The 15,543-nt window shown below is 43.4% G+C and overlaps 1 protein-coding gene across 5 annotated transcripts in view; it reads right to left on the bottom strand.

Annotated features, from left to right (window-relative positions):
* STN1 (STN1 subunit of CST complex) overlaps positions 1-15,543 on the bottom strand; it is a 978,195-nt gene that overhangs the window by 377,162 nt on the left and 585,490 nt on the right. The window lies entirely within an intron of this gene.

The raw sequence follows: 15,543 nt of genomic DNA, 5'->3' as shown, positions 1-15,543 counted from the left end.
ATGCCTGTGCATCTAGAACAGTTACCCAGCCTGAGGTACAGTATGTTCAAATTGAGAAGGAACTTTTGGTAATAGTGTTTGCATGTTCCAAGTTTCATGATTACATCTATGGTCGAGATATCCAGATTGAAACTGATCATCAACCTTTGGTTACTGTTTTAAAGAAGCCTAACAGCTCCAGCAAGATTACAAAGAATGATGCTTAAATTGCAAAAGTACAAGAGAATTTTGACTTTGAGGTCATGGAAGTGCGTATTTTTTCTACCACAAGACTTTATGAGCTACGAGACCATATCATGACTGATCCAGTTTTGCAAAAGCTCAATCACTACATCAGTGCTGGATGACCGTCAAAACAATCTAGTGTACCAACCAATGTGCAACTTTCCTTACAGAGATGAGTTGTTGATGGAAGATGGCACTATTTTCAAAGGTTCTAAAATTGTTGTTCCTGCTTCCTTACAATGAGAGTATATCTAGATTATGCTCCGTGGTCACCCATGTTCTGAATCTACTAAGAGAAGGGCAAGAGGACTTGTGTTTTGGACTTCTCTAGTGAAAGACATTGACAAAGTACTTTCTTCCGGTTCAGTTTGTAATAGTAATAAACTGCTTTTGCAAAAAACAGCCACTTCAACTAAAAGTCAAATCCCTGAACTACCCTGGTCAATATTAGCTACGGACATATTTGAGTGGAACAATCAACATTACTTAGTACTGGTAGACTCTCATTCGAATTGGTTTGAGATCGATCTACTACCTAATCTAACTTCTACTACAGTCATTACTAAGTTGAAACTCCATTTCTCAGTCAATGGCAGTCCACAGAAATTACTTTCTGACAATGGTACCCAATTTACCAGTCAATGTTTTCAGAAATTTGCAAGAGAATGGGACTTTGTACATGTTACTAGTAGTCCAGAGTATCCACAATCCATTGGACTTGCTGAATGTGCAGTGCAGAGTGCAATGCAATTACCTGAGAAGTCAAAGCACGATAATACCCTTGTTTTTTTGAATTTACTCAATCTCAGAAACATACCCAGTGATGATATACTTAGCTAACCTGCTCAGAGACTACTATCCAGGAAAACCAGAACAACACTGCCTATCACTTCTAGTTTATTGAAGCCTAAAGGTAAAAACAAGAAAGCAATTAGAGCCCAGTTATTTAAAATGCGTTCTTTTCAAAAGTCCAGCTATGACAAAAAATACAGTTGTGTACCTACCATAAATGTAGATGTTCGAGTGTATTCACTGTTGCAGTCATTACAATTGGGTTATCCTGCTGGCAGGCTACCCACAGTCGGCCTGAATTCCAAAGTCTAGGTCCGGCGTCGGTTGCTGTCGCCTCCTCCCTGACGTCAGTGCGCCAGGGGTATAAAAGATGCAGCCGATGCCATTTTCTTCAGTTTTTCTTGCCCCAGATATCAGGTGCCCCCAAAAGGATAGGCTAAAAATATGTCTATAAAGCATGCATGCACCAAGTAACATGTTTCCTTCATCTACAAGCAAATACACCACATAGGTTGTATAGAATAGAGAAGTACAGATAAGGTCCAGCAACGATAAGGGGGATGGTGGGTGGGTAACCTGGACTGCAACAGTGAATACACTTGAACATCTACATTTATGGTAGGTACACAACTGTACTATGTTCATCATGTTTCACTGTTGCAGTCATTACAATTAGGTTGAATCCAAAAGCTAAGGTTGGGAGGTTGGAACTAAATGGAACTACGAGGGGCTATGAGGCCCTGCAGGACTACAGTGGCAAAGCCTGCCCTGGATTTGGAGTAGAGTGGTAAGTGGTAGTGCTTTGTAAAAGTGTGCACTGAACTCCAGGTTGTAGCCTCTAAAATGTCTTTGGCTGGAATTCCTCTGAGGAAGGCTGCTGAAGTGGCTGCTGCTCTGGTTGAATGTGGCCTAATGCCCTTAGGCACTGATTTGCCATGCTGAGAATAGAATAAATGAATGCAGTGACCTATCCACTTTGAAATAGTCTGCTTTGAGATAGCCTTTCCTTGTGATCCTGCAGCATATGCTACAAGCAATTGCTCAGCCTTTCTGAAAGCTTTGGTTCTGTCCAAGTAGAAGCGCGGTTGTCTGTATATGTCCAAAGAATGCAGAAGTTTCTCACGGTTTACTATTAAATGTTCGAATGCGCTCCGTGCGAACGGCGACCCCATCGACGCGTTTGCGCGAACCGACACACCGAAACCATTTCGATAGCGAACCGAAACCGCGAAACTCAGACGATCGACATTACCGGCCGCGCAACACCTCCACACCCATGCTACCATGGGTCGGATGGGGGCGAGATTTTGCCGTTCGCACATCTGGGCGTCGGTGTAGTGACGTTCGCAGTTCCGCGTTCGGGCAATGCGCGTCGCACATAACGGGATCGACAATTTGATAGTAAACCGTTTCTCACCCTTATTCTGTGGGTTTGGATAAAAGGTAGGCAAATTAATAGTTTGGTTGAGGGCCACACTGGACACTACCTTAGGCATAAATGTGGGGTTTGTCCTTAGAGAAACCCTATCTGGATGGAAAATGATAAAAGGTTCCACAGCCATGAGTGCCTGTAGCTCTGAGACTCGTCTTACAGAGGTTATTGCTAGGAGCAGAGCTGTTTTCCATGAAAAAAAAATTTATATCAGCTGTAGCGGCTGGCTCAAAAGGAGGCAGAGTGAGTTTTTTCAAGACATAATTGAGGTCCCATGCAGGTATTGTTGATCTCCTTGGAGGCCGTAAGTTTTTGGCTCCTCTGAGGTACTGCCTTAATAAAGGATGAGAAAAAATAGGTGGCTCTGTATTGTAATGAGCTGAAATGGCAGAGGCATGAATCTTAATTGATGAAAATGATAGGCCTTTATCCAGCATGTTAGTTAAGTATTGCAAAATCTGAGGGATATTTGGAACAATCATGTCAATTCCTTGTGCCTGGTTCCAAGCACAGAATCTCTTCCATTTTTCTGCATAAGATTTTCTGGTACTGGGCCTCCTGGCCTCCAAGATAACATCCATCACCGCTTTAGAGAGAGGTGTGTTTTGAAAAGCTACATTATCTGCCATGCTGACAGATTTAAGGTCCTGAGTTGGCTGTGCAGGATCTGATTGCTTTGTTGGGTCAGTAAGTGAGGAATTTGAGGTAATGTCCATGCTGGGCATTGAGTCAAGTTCCTTAGCATTGGGTACCAGTGCTGACGGGGCCAGTCTGGGGCAATCAGTATCATTTTTGGCTTCTCTTGTCTGACCTTTAGGAGTACCTTGGGTAGGAGAGGCAGTGGGGGAAAGGCATATACTATTAAGTTTTTCCAGCTGAAAGATAAAGCATCCACTTTCCATGCTTGCTTGTGATAAGTCCTTGTGCAGAATCTCTGTAGTTGGCAGTTGTGAGGGGAGGCAAACAGATCTATGTCCGGGCATCCCCAATTCCTTGTTATCATGTTGAAGACATGTGGATCCAATTTCCACTCATGGGGATCCATGAGGTTTCTGCTTAATTCGTCTGCCAGAGTATTTATCCTTCCTGGCAGGAATTGTGCTTGCAGATGTACTTGGTAAGTCAATACTGTGTCCCACAAGGTCATGGCTAGTCTGCAAAGGGGGTAGGAATGTGTGCCTCCCTGCTTGTTTATGTACCACATGACTGTAGTATTGTCCGTCTTTATCAGTAGTTGTCCTGGATGAAGTAGGTCCTTGAAGGCTGTCAGGGCATTTTGAACAGCTAGCATCTCCTTTTGTTTGATATGTAGATGCATTTGGATTGCGGACCATGAGCCCTGAATACATCTTCCTGCCATGTGGGCCCCCCAGGCATAATCCGATGCATCTGTTGTCAATGTCTGTCTGGCTGGGGGTATGGTGAATGGCTGCCCCTTGTTGTGGTGACAGGCCTTTGCCCACCATCAAAACTCCTGTTGCAGGCAGGGAATGAGTGTAATTATTGCTTCCAGGCTGTGGATGTGTTGAGTCCAAACACTTTTTAGATACCATTGTAGTTTCGTCATATGCAGTCTTGCATATGGAATTAGCAGAATGTAGGATGCCATGAAGCCCAAAGCCTGCAGAATTTTTCTTGCAGTTAACTGGGTGTTTGTTGCCAACTTTTTGAAATAAGTAGTCAGTTGCCTTTGTTTGTCTGGCGAGAGATAAGCCATCTGGGCAGTTGTATTTAAGCTTGCACCAAGGAATATTATCTCTTGAGAGGGTACAAGTTTTGATTTATTTTCATTTACTGTGTACCCTAGGCATGTTGTTAATATTTTTACAAATGCCAGATGCTGTAGTAGAATGTCCTTGTTCTCTGCTTGAATAAGGCAGTCATCCAAGTTAGGATATATTTGTATTCCTCTTTGTCTGCAAAATGCAATTACTGGTGCCAGGCATTTTGTGAAGACCCTGGGCGCAGTAGATAAGCCAAAGGGCAGTGCAGAGAATTGGTAGTGCATTAAGCCAGCTTTGAATCTGAGGTATCTTCTGCATGATTGTCTGATTGGGACATGCAGGTATGTCTCTTTTAGGTCTACAGTTACAAGCCAAGCCTTCTTGCCCAGCATGGACAGAAGCTGCTGCAGAGTCAACATTTTGAATTTTGGAATATCCAGGTATGTGTTTAGAATAGATAGGTCCAGTATTGACCTCCAGGCTTTGCCCTTTCTGTGCACCAAGAAAAGTCTTGAGTAAAATCCTTGTCCCTGCTCTTGCTGTGGTACTTGCTGAATGGCCCTCATGTCCATGAGGGATGAAACTTGTTTTTGTGCCTCTGCCCATTGATTTTTTGGCAGGTCTGGCATACCGTTTGCCCTTGGCAGGGTGTGAAAGTGGAACCTGTAACCTTGTGGCACTATGTTCAAGACCCATTTGTCCTGGGTGATTATGTGCCAGTTTTGAGAAAAAAGTGCTAGTTTTCCCCCTAAAGGAGCTGCCAGAAGATAAGTGCTTGGCGCTGGCAGGGGGAAGTCATTGGGACTGCTTTCTGTATGGCTGTGATTTGTCTTCTCTGCTTTTGGAGGTAGAAGCACCCCATTGTTTAGACCTGTATGTGCCTTGGGGCTGGGACCTGCCTCTAGGGCGTCTGTATCTGCCTCTTTGTGGCCTGTCTGACACTGGAAAGGACCAATTCTTTGTAGGCCAGTGTCTGCTAAATCTTGGAGGCTGCACCTGTAAGAAATCCTTGACTGTTTGCATAGATTTGGCTTTGTCCTCCATTTTCTTCAACACCTCTTCTGCTTTAACAAAAACAAGGTATCATGCTGTAATGGAGCATCTAATAATTTTGCTTCAATATGATCAGGCAGATTCTGTTCTTTTAACCATGCATGCCTCCTAATGACAGAACACATAACAGCAGCTCAGCAGGAGGGCTCCAAAGAATCAAAACCACATTGTAAAGTATGCTTTCAAACTTGTTCAGCTGCATGCAATAAATCCTGCGTTTCTTTATTTTCTGCACATTCAGAATTTGTCAACATTTTCTGTTTAAGCAGTAACAATGTATTGCTGATATTTAAGCATATGAAACTGACAATTTAAAGCCCTTATAGCCAAGGTAGCAGAAGGGTAAATCTTTTTCCCCCCATCTTTCCAGTGCACTGGAATCCCTATCAGAGGGGGTAGGATTTTTTGCAGTGGAAGCCTTGACCCCCTTGGGACCCTGAGAGATAGTTTCTGGGTCAGCTGCAGGGTTTTTAAAAAGAAATCTGTGGAGTATCTGTCTGGCTTAGCAGGAGCTGGAGGCAAGGAGTCAGGAGTCAGACTGGAGTCTGAAAATACATCATCTACAATGTCTAGCACAGGTGGAATAACCAGGGGCCTGTGCTGAGGCAGTAAAAGAAAGTCTCTGAGCCTTTTCTTAGATTCTGAATAATCTTGGCTCTCCCAGTGGAAATGCTCCCTCATGGTATGCAATGTTTCCCCAAAAGAATAATCCTCAGGAGGAGAAGCTGAGGGGATAGATTCTTCAGCATCAGAATCCTCATAAGGAGGAAGAGAGTATTCATGATCAGAAGAGGAATCATATGAAATGGAAACCTGATCTGAAGATTCATATTCTACCTCTTGCGTAGGCCTCTTGTCAGGAGGGGGATGAGAACCCCTGATCAAAGTAATCAGGTCTTCGGCCATTTTGAGCATCTGTTTTTTAGGCATGGAGGCCTGTCCATGGGGCTGTTGTATTGTTTCTTTGTCTTTAAAGCTGCTTTAGTCTTTGCCTTTGAAGATGAAGTAGTTTTGACATATAATTGTGTAGGCCTGAAAACGCCCTCAGAAGCCGATGCCTGCTCAGCGGCTCCAGACCCATCTGAGGGAATGGTTTCCAAAGGTCCAATACCTTGAGTTTCTGTAGGCCTGGTTGACTCCACATGGGAGTCGGTACTGGCCTGTGGTTCTAAAGTAGCGGTCATCAGGGGCTGCGAAAGTGCCTCACTGAGAACTGACGAACTGGCGACTGGCCTAGAAGAAGCCTCGTCGTCGGTTTTGGACCTCAGATGCCTGTCCTTCTCTTTTTCTTTGCGTTTTTTGTAAACTCCGGTAGTCGGCTGTTCCGACGGCATTATATAATTAAATCTTCTGCCAAAGTAATGAAATGCAAAATCGTACAGACGCTTAATAGTGCGTTGGTTAAATCTAGCACAAAACCGACAACTAGCAACATTGTGGTCAGGGCCTAGGCATTCCTTGTGAAAATCCTTATGAGGTATTTGCTTCCCACAAGAAATACAATTATTAACTTTTTCTGACATCGGTCTGGATCAAGAAAAAGTCTCCCCAATGGGGTACTTAGCTTTTAATGAAGAAGACTTCGGATCTGAAATTCGAACTTGAAAATCTCAGGAGTCGGACGACTGGCACTTGTGAACTGCTTTTGCTTCGGGCACCGTGCGGCAAGAAAGACTGAAGAAAATGGCGTTGGCTGCATCTTTTATACCCTTGGCGCACTGACGTCAGGGAGGAGGCGATAGCAACAGACGCCAGACCTAGACTTTGGAATTCAGGCCAACTGCAGGTAGCCTGCCAGCAGGATAACCCAATTGTAATGACTGCAACAGTGAAACACGATGAACATCAAGCAGATTTCTTCATCCAGTAAAAGAAGGAGAGACAATGAGGATACAAACAGTGAAAGGTTTTGACTGGATCGGTCAATTAATGAGTATATGTGCAGCACTGAGCTCCTATTTTGTTAAAACTGATGGTGTGGAGTACAGAAGAAATCGCAGACATCTTCTTCCTGTACCAAAACCAACATCACAGCACTGTTCCTATGACAAAGACTCTAACTCTCAGAGCAATCCAGATAATATTCCTGTTCCAGAAGGTGTCTTGACTCCTGATACTGTTCTGGCAGATGATCCTAAGGTTCCTAAGATTGAAAAGTCGACAGACAATGCCAGTTGCTAAACCAGATCCCAAATGTTATGTCACATGATATGGTCGAATCTCAAAGCCCAGTGTGAAATACACAGCAGCTTGGACATAGTTGTATATTTGTATATCTGGCCAATATTTTCTAATGTTTCTCTGCCTTATTTCTGTGTAAATACCATTGTTCTTATCTGCTTGATTATGTACATTTTACTGGAGATTTTCTCCCCGGGCCTCTGCTGAAAATAGATGTGTGTCCAGTCGGACTTTCCTGGTCAACAAGTGTAAAATAAAATAAATAATTGCATGATGAAAATTATTCCTGTGCAAATTGCATACTTATTAATTCCAGTGACAATGTCTGACTCATTTCTCAAAGAGGGAGAATGAAGAATGTTCCATAATCTTGAGCTATCTTCTGTTTCCTCCCTCTCCACTTAAAAAAACAAATTGTACACTTTAGTCAGCTGCTTTTACTGTAAATGTGTTCTTCATACTTTACCTTATTTTTGCTGTGTGCTCTTAAGTGTTCAAGTGCTGTTATTCTGCTGCATTTAATACTGCTTGTTAGTAGCCTAATTAAATGCATCTGTTATTCAAAGCATTTTAAGCTTTGGTCTTAGCACTTGTGCTTCAGAGCAGTTACTTTACATTTAAGAATATTCTTGTGGTCTACACTTCTTTGGACAAACCCTTAACAAAACCTTCTCTCCATGAAATGACAAAATGACAAAAAATACACTGAACCCACAGACATTGCCAATATCCAAAATAAAAGCTACAACCTAACCCATTGAAAGTTAGCGTTGTAATGCAAAAAAGAGAGAGCGCTTTCGGTTTATCAACCTTCTTCAGATTTGATTTTGTTTTTTGTTTTAAATCATTTTAATAAAAGTTCTTTTAAAGAAGAAACAAGGAGAAGTGTCTTAACAACGATTTTTAACAGCAGTAGCCAAGGAGGAAGGCACCATTCTTTGAAAACATATTTGCAGCATCTCTTGGGTTTTCCGTAAGCGTTTGCTCACTTCTCTCTCTACTATGTCACTAGATGGGTTGCAAACTGGCTCAAGGACAGAACCCACATGGTTAGAATTGCTGGAGCCATGTCAGACTCCAAACCAGTTACAAGTGGCGTCCCACAAGGCTCAGTCCTGGGACCTCTCTTGTTCGGTATATATTTCTCGGAGGTACAGGCCAACACGGAAGGACTGTGGCTCACCAAGTTCACTGATGACTGCAAACCGGGCGCCATAATCGACTCTCCAGCCGACACAAGCATCCTCCAAAAGGGCCTCACAGAAACAGACAACTGGTGCCAGAGCCACGGCCTCAAGCTAAACGCCAAAAAGTGTATAGTCATCCCCTTTGGCAAAAACAAAGTGCCCACAAATTACCACATAGGTGGTAATCCATTAAGTACAGAAGAAGTAATTAGGGGCCTGGGGACCCAAGTTGATAGCAATCTCTCATTTGACAACCATGTGGCCACAGTGGTTAGAAAATCATTTTATATAGCCCACCTAATCATGAAGGGATTCACATCTAGATCAGGGGAGGTCATTGTACCTCTTTACTCATCCCTCATCAGGCCCATAATTGAGTACAATGCCCCTTTTGGGATGTACCTTACCAGACATCTGCAGCAACTGGAAAGACCCCAAAAGTACCTCACCAAGAGGATCAAAGGGCTCAAACAGATGCCATATGCTGCCCGGTTAAAGAAACTCCAGCTCTACTCAGTGGCATACCGCCTGCTCAGAGGCGATCTGTGCCTGACGTATAAAGCCATGTCCAACCCGGAATTAATGGACATGCTGTACCTCAGGAAATCCAAATCCTATTGAGTTATGCGCTCGAGAGGCTTGAAGCTCAGCACTGAAATAACTAGGACATGCTGGAGGGACAGATTCATAACCCAGAGGCTCCCTTCACTCTGGAATAAAATCCCAGTCCAGGTTAGGCAGAGTCCCTCATTGACTCTCTTCAAGAGGAATCTTGATGAGTGGATGGGAGATCGTAGGTTTACCCCGGGTATCACTTCTGTGTCACTGTTAGACAGAGGCACAGTATACTAACCTCGAAAAAGGGCATAGCAAAATTAATTTAAAATGGGTGGCGAAAGCCAAACACACTCTGGCTAGGCTTATAAATGCCCTAGGGCAGATAGCCTAGTATGAACCTATGAACCTATAAGTTTGCCCAAGCATTTGGAACACTATGTCTGGACAATTCCTATCACTTTCTCCGGACAGCCTGGTCGACGTGAGCATACTCAGACAGTGTAGCAACTGCCTCATGTTTACTGACAACTCTCGTCTAGCACATACTTCTTCCACCTGCGAGAAATGCATGTACATCAGTAACCTGGAGTCCAAGCACTCTTGCGCAACAGTCAGTAATCCTGACAAAGAGGAGACTGTCAACACAAATACCACACAACTCACATCATTTAGCCAAGCACAATACACACGCGACTATGCAAGGGTCCTCAATAAAAACTTAAACAGCAGTGACCCCCAAAACACACTCACAAACATTCCACACACAGCACACCAGTGTCTCACAAACACAGCCCATAAGGCAAAACAATAAACCATCACAGCCCACAAGACATAACAATAAACCAAACACACTAGTCATTGGTGACTCAATTGTGAGACACACCAATGTCCCCCAAACCAGGCTTGAGAAGGAGAAGATCATGTTCAGTTGTCTGTCTGGTGCCAGAATCTGCCACATCACGCATGCACTTAAGCCTCTGCACAACAAGTACAAGTATGAATCTGTCATTGTATATGTCGGTGTGAATAAGTCGTACCTTCCTGGACTATATGAAGAGAGACTTGATTGAACTCTCACAGCATGTGTTACAGGCAGGTATGACCCTAGCCCTAAGCAGCATCCCACCTTCACCAAGAATGATACCACAATACCAACAAAAAATAATTGACTTCAATAATTGGCTTAGTTTCTGGTGTCATTCCAAGGGGATCCAGTATCTGTCTGCCTGGCATGACATGGTCGATGGGCCTCGATGCTTTGCCAGAGATGACCTTCACCTGTCACCACTGGGTTTCTGGATCCTGGCCAAGGCTCTTGCCTCCCCCATTGTGGCTTTTTTAGGCAATGTACCAAAGACAAACCTTCCAACATAAAAGATCTGTCAAAAAGCAAATTGAAGGTCATGTTGCTTAACATAAGGAGCCTAAACCTGAAAATTGATTCACTGAAAGCCCAACTTGCGCTGGAAGATGCTTATATCTGTGCTGTCACGGAAACTTGGTTCAGGGCTGTGGAGAGCACCCCTGCCTTACCAGGCTATATCTCATTCCACACATTCTGACCCCAAAATGAGGTCAGGAAGACTAAAGGTGGTGGAGTCGCTATATTCATCAAGGAGAGGCATACCTCCAGACTGGTTTGTCAGCATGATGCACTGGAACTACTCCAGGTACAACTGACAGTTGACAAGACACCCATCCAAGTTATAGCTAGCTATAGATCCCCCTCCATGACTCAGAACACCCACTCCTCTTACCTGGATTTACTAGACTCCATCAAGGTACCCCCTAGCACCGTGATTCTTGGTGACTTCAACTACCCCACCACAGACTGGGTGAACTATTCTTGCACTAACGGACTGTCTCAATGATTCCTCGACTTCATCAATTCTAACACACTAGACCAGCTCGTCTCATCCCCCACAAGGGGAGATAACATTCTGGACTTGTTCTCACCAACATTGGTGACTGCTGCACCAATCCCATAGTATGTCCTTCCCTGGTTAGATCAGATCCTAGGACTGTTCATTCGAAGTTTCGATCCCATCCAACCTCCCCCACAGCCAAAATCAAGCTAAAAAACTCTCAAAAGCTGACTACAACCTCCTAAGAGAGGGTATCTTTAGCTTCACACACCCTCCCAGAGGATGCATACAACTATGCTGAACAGTATGCCAATGCAGTTTACAAGCACCTGTACAACTGCATGGACTCAGCCATACCCAACAGAACTAAATCCTGCTCCTCAAGGAAACACAAACCTGTTTGGTGGGCATCCTCTATCAACAGGCTTCACAACACAAGGAAGAAACTGTTGCCCAAGGGTAAAAGGGAACAAATTTGAAACTGGAAAATCTCCCTCCTTAGCCTCAAAAAGCAAATTAGATAATTAGTGAAAACCTCCAAGGCCAATTATGAATTGAAACTAGCCTCCATAACAAAGGGAAACCATAAAGTCTTCTTCTGTTACGTCAGGAACCTCCATGGCAAAGCCCAGGTTTGTTCTGAATTAGTACTTAACAGTATCACATACAGTGATCCTGTTGACTTAGCCAACCTACTAGCAGATAGGTTCAATGCAAACTTCACTCCCCTGTTCTCCCCAAAGGCCTTTTCGACATCCCCAGTACTTATCCCACACCTCACATCTCCATAGATCAAGTGTTACAGGCCTTTTCCAAGGCAAAACACACAACTTCCACGGGACCTGATAGTATCCCAGAATGTATTCTCCACCATCTCCAGCAAGAGCTTTGCCACTGAACACCCTATTCAGTACTTAGGCTGTGGTTGAATAGGATGCTCACTGGCTTTGCCACTGAGCACCCTATTCAACAACAGCCTAAGTACTGACTTCATTCCAGCACAATGGAGAACCGCCATTGTCATCCCCTTGCACAAAGGTGGTGCCACTACTGACCCTGGAAACTATTGCCCCATTAGCTTGGCAAGTCTGATCTGTAAAGCCATGCAGTGTATTATTATGGACCTCATAAACAAGGACAAAGGCAATCTCCAAGCACTTGACCCCACCTAGTTTGGATTCATCAAGGGCAGATCTTGCCTGTCGAACCTGGTCAACTTCTTTGAGACCAGTCACCAAGGCCCTGGATGAGGGAAAGTCAGTACATACTGCTTACCTTGACTTGACCAAGGCCTTTGACACAATCCCCCACTCGAGCATCATCAAAAAGCTAACACAACTTGGTGAAAATCCCTATCTCATCAGGTGGGTGGCCAACTGGCTCACCGACAAGACCCTCAAAGTAAAAATAGGCACTTCCACCAGCAATAGCAGACCAGTCACTAATGGAGTTCCCCAGGGATCTGTCCTGAGACCCCTACTGTTTGGCATCTATTTCTCGGAGGTACAGGCAAAGACAAAAGATCTGTGGCTGACTAATTTTGCAGATGACTGTAAGTTGAGTGCTGTCACTGATTCCCCAAATGATGTTAACATACTGCAAGAGGGTCTTCACAGCAGCTATTGACTGGTGCCAAAGTCACGGCCTCAATCTGAATGCAAAAAAATGTATCATCATACCATTCGGCAAAAACACGACCCCTACTGATTACCACACCAATGGCAACCCCCTAAGCACACAACCTGTGGTGAAAGACCTGGGCACTGAGGTTGATAACCTCACATTCAATCATCCTGTAGCAGAAGTGCTCAGAAAAGCCTTTTACTTGGTTCATCTCATAAGTAAAGGGATTGTATCCAGAAAAAAGGAGGTTATTACCTCTCTATACTCCTCCCTCATTAGACCAATTGAGTATAATGTCCCATTTGGGATGTACCTCTCCAAACATCTGCACCAACTGGAAAGGCCACTGAAATACCTCACAAAGAGAATCCATGGCCTCCAACACCTGTCCTATGCGGACAGGCTCAAATCTCTATCACTCTCCTTGGTATTGTACAGATTGCTCAGGGGTGATCTGTGTCTCGTCTCGGACCCTGCCCTACTAGGGATGCTTCATATCCGTAAGTCTAACTCCTCAAGCATTACCCGCTCAAAAGACCTGAACCTAATATGTGACATTAACAAAACCTGCTGGAGAGACAGGTTCGTTTCCCAGAAGTTGCCCTGTTTCTGGAACAGACTTCCCATACATGTCAAACAGGGCACCTTGCTGACCATGATCCTATGAACAGGTGTGCAGTACCTTTAAGAAGCTTTTCTAAGTCTGTGTGTGCATATGAATTTCAAATACGTGTTATCTTCAGCGCTATTTTGAAGGTGCAGAGTGTTAACATCTATGTGCATGATAGCTAGTTTGTTTATAAGTTAAAGTTATTTAACTTCATTTATGATGTGTTTGTATATAATAAAGCTGCTTGAACAAAAACCCACAACATTCGCCTGTTTCTTCCTGACCTGGTGAGTGACAAGAAGGAAGACAAACAAAGCACTTCTACATCCTATCACATATGTGACATTCCCTTCCAGTCATACAATGTCATGAAGAGATCTAGATATTCTTGTTGGTAACTCCTTATTTTTTCACCATAATGTCTCTATAGTAGTTTAGAAATCCTTTTAAATGGCCAAACTAGCTGTGACAAAAGGCAGTACTGCCACCACAGATAGCTGGAATTTTGTAAATAATAATAATTATGTGACAGTTGTGAATAACAAACTAATTTATACAACATGCTGGTGTTACAACTGTATTAGAAGTGTATGTCATATAAGATGCTTGGGTTACAAGTGTATTACAACTGTATGTCATGTGTATATCAAACTGCTCTGTACAGATGTTTGTGTTGAAAGGGTATTTGTAAAGTGCTTGTGCGTAAACTGTATCCACAGTGTGCCCTGCTGGAAGAGAACAGAAATGTACATGCACTGTTGTGACTATTTAAATGTATATGTTAACGCAGGAAACTGGAGGGTTAACCTCAGTCCAGCAAACTTTAGAAAAATATTTGAAATTAAATTACTTTATAGGCTAGGCTGTAAAGAGGGTATCTCACAGGTTTCAATGCAGCTAGAGACACGAAGTCTGTACTAGGAAGCTTTCTGCATTGTCTTTGGAGTGAACTAATTGCTACTCTGAAAACATGAAGGAATGCAACTGTTTTATGACTTCCAGAATCTGCCAAAGATCTGAGCAAAAGCCCTTGTCTGGTCATTTTTACAGGTAGATGCTAAATACTGCCAGCTTCAGCAATGGGGGTTTGCATGAGAACTAGAAGTCAGATGACCAGAAATTATGTCAATCTGCAAGCTATCTCAGCAGTAATATTTTAGATACTATTTTGCGGCGCCTCTGAGTGAGACTGAGTATTCTGCATTCTGTCTTGGGTCTGACAACAACAAAAACCATTCACCACATTTGCCTTGCTCTAATGAAGTAAGTTTCTAGGGAACAGTACAACTCCCTTAGATTCAGTCAGGAATATAGTGAAGCTTGTTTTAGATATGTTTCTTTACTTGTGTGAGCCTGTACTGCAATGTTATTTTAAATATTTCCTGTGGTTTTGAACTCTGATGTCACTGTGAATATATACAGAGTATTTTTTTGTTCTTTCATTATTTATTATTAAATATATTTAAACCTTTCATTGCGGCTGATCTGTGTAGCGATATTTAAATTTTGAGAGTACTTGCATATTTATTTGGTGACACTGGGTGGGGCCACTCCTAATAGCCTTGTTGTTGGCCAAACTACCATTTGTATTAATATTAACATTACACAGTAAGATTGGACATCCTTGTTAAAGGCCCTAAAGTAGGTGATAAGGACTGACTGGTGGCAGTGGTAATTACCTTATAGTCTGGACAGAAGGGGAGATAGCTAGTAAACCTGTGCCAGCCTTTCCCAGGTGTGTGTGTGAATCAAACCTTAAAGAGTGTGTGTGTCAGCTAAGTCAGCAGGGACACAAATGCACTGGTTGGACGGAGAGGGTGCTGGAGGTCCTGGCTTGGTCACTCAGCGGAGATTTCAACTCTATAGCGGTGCCAGTGGGGAGTCTTATTGGGGATCTGGAGAAAGTGAGAGAAACTAGCCCTGGACTGACTGTGGTCTCTGTGTATTATTAAGGGAAATTGCATTTGATGCAGAGAGCTGCATCTGGAAATACTGTGTATGTACCTGTTATCCTCTCAGTGAACATCCCCACTGTTGCCAGTGGTGAGAATTATGGCTCCTTGATTACTGGTTGGCAGTAGTGGGACGTCACACTAGCATCCAAAACAACCTTAATTCTCCTTAACTTAGCTCTCATCAGTACTATTATTGAATATAATGCCCTGTTTTGGCATATGACTGTCAAATATATCACTCAGTTTAAGAGAACTCACAGATTTCTACCTGAATGGATCAATATGCCAAAAGTCCTCTAATCACCTGGCAAACTGGCAGACCCTCTCCATGCACTGGA

The sequence above is a fragment of the Protopterus annectens genome, chromosome 14.part0, assembly GCF_019279795.1.
Source record: "Protopterus annectens isolate FY-2018-M chromosome 14.part0, PAN1.0, whole genome shotgun sequence".
In the NCBI taxonomy this organism is placed as follows: Eukaryota; Metazoa; Chordata; order Ceratodontiformes; family Protopteridae; genus Protopterus; species Protopterus annectens.
Note: the sequence above shows the minus strand (reverse complement) of the source record. Positions and strands in the feature narration are given on the sequence as shown.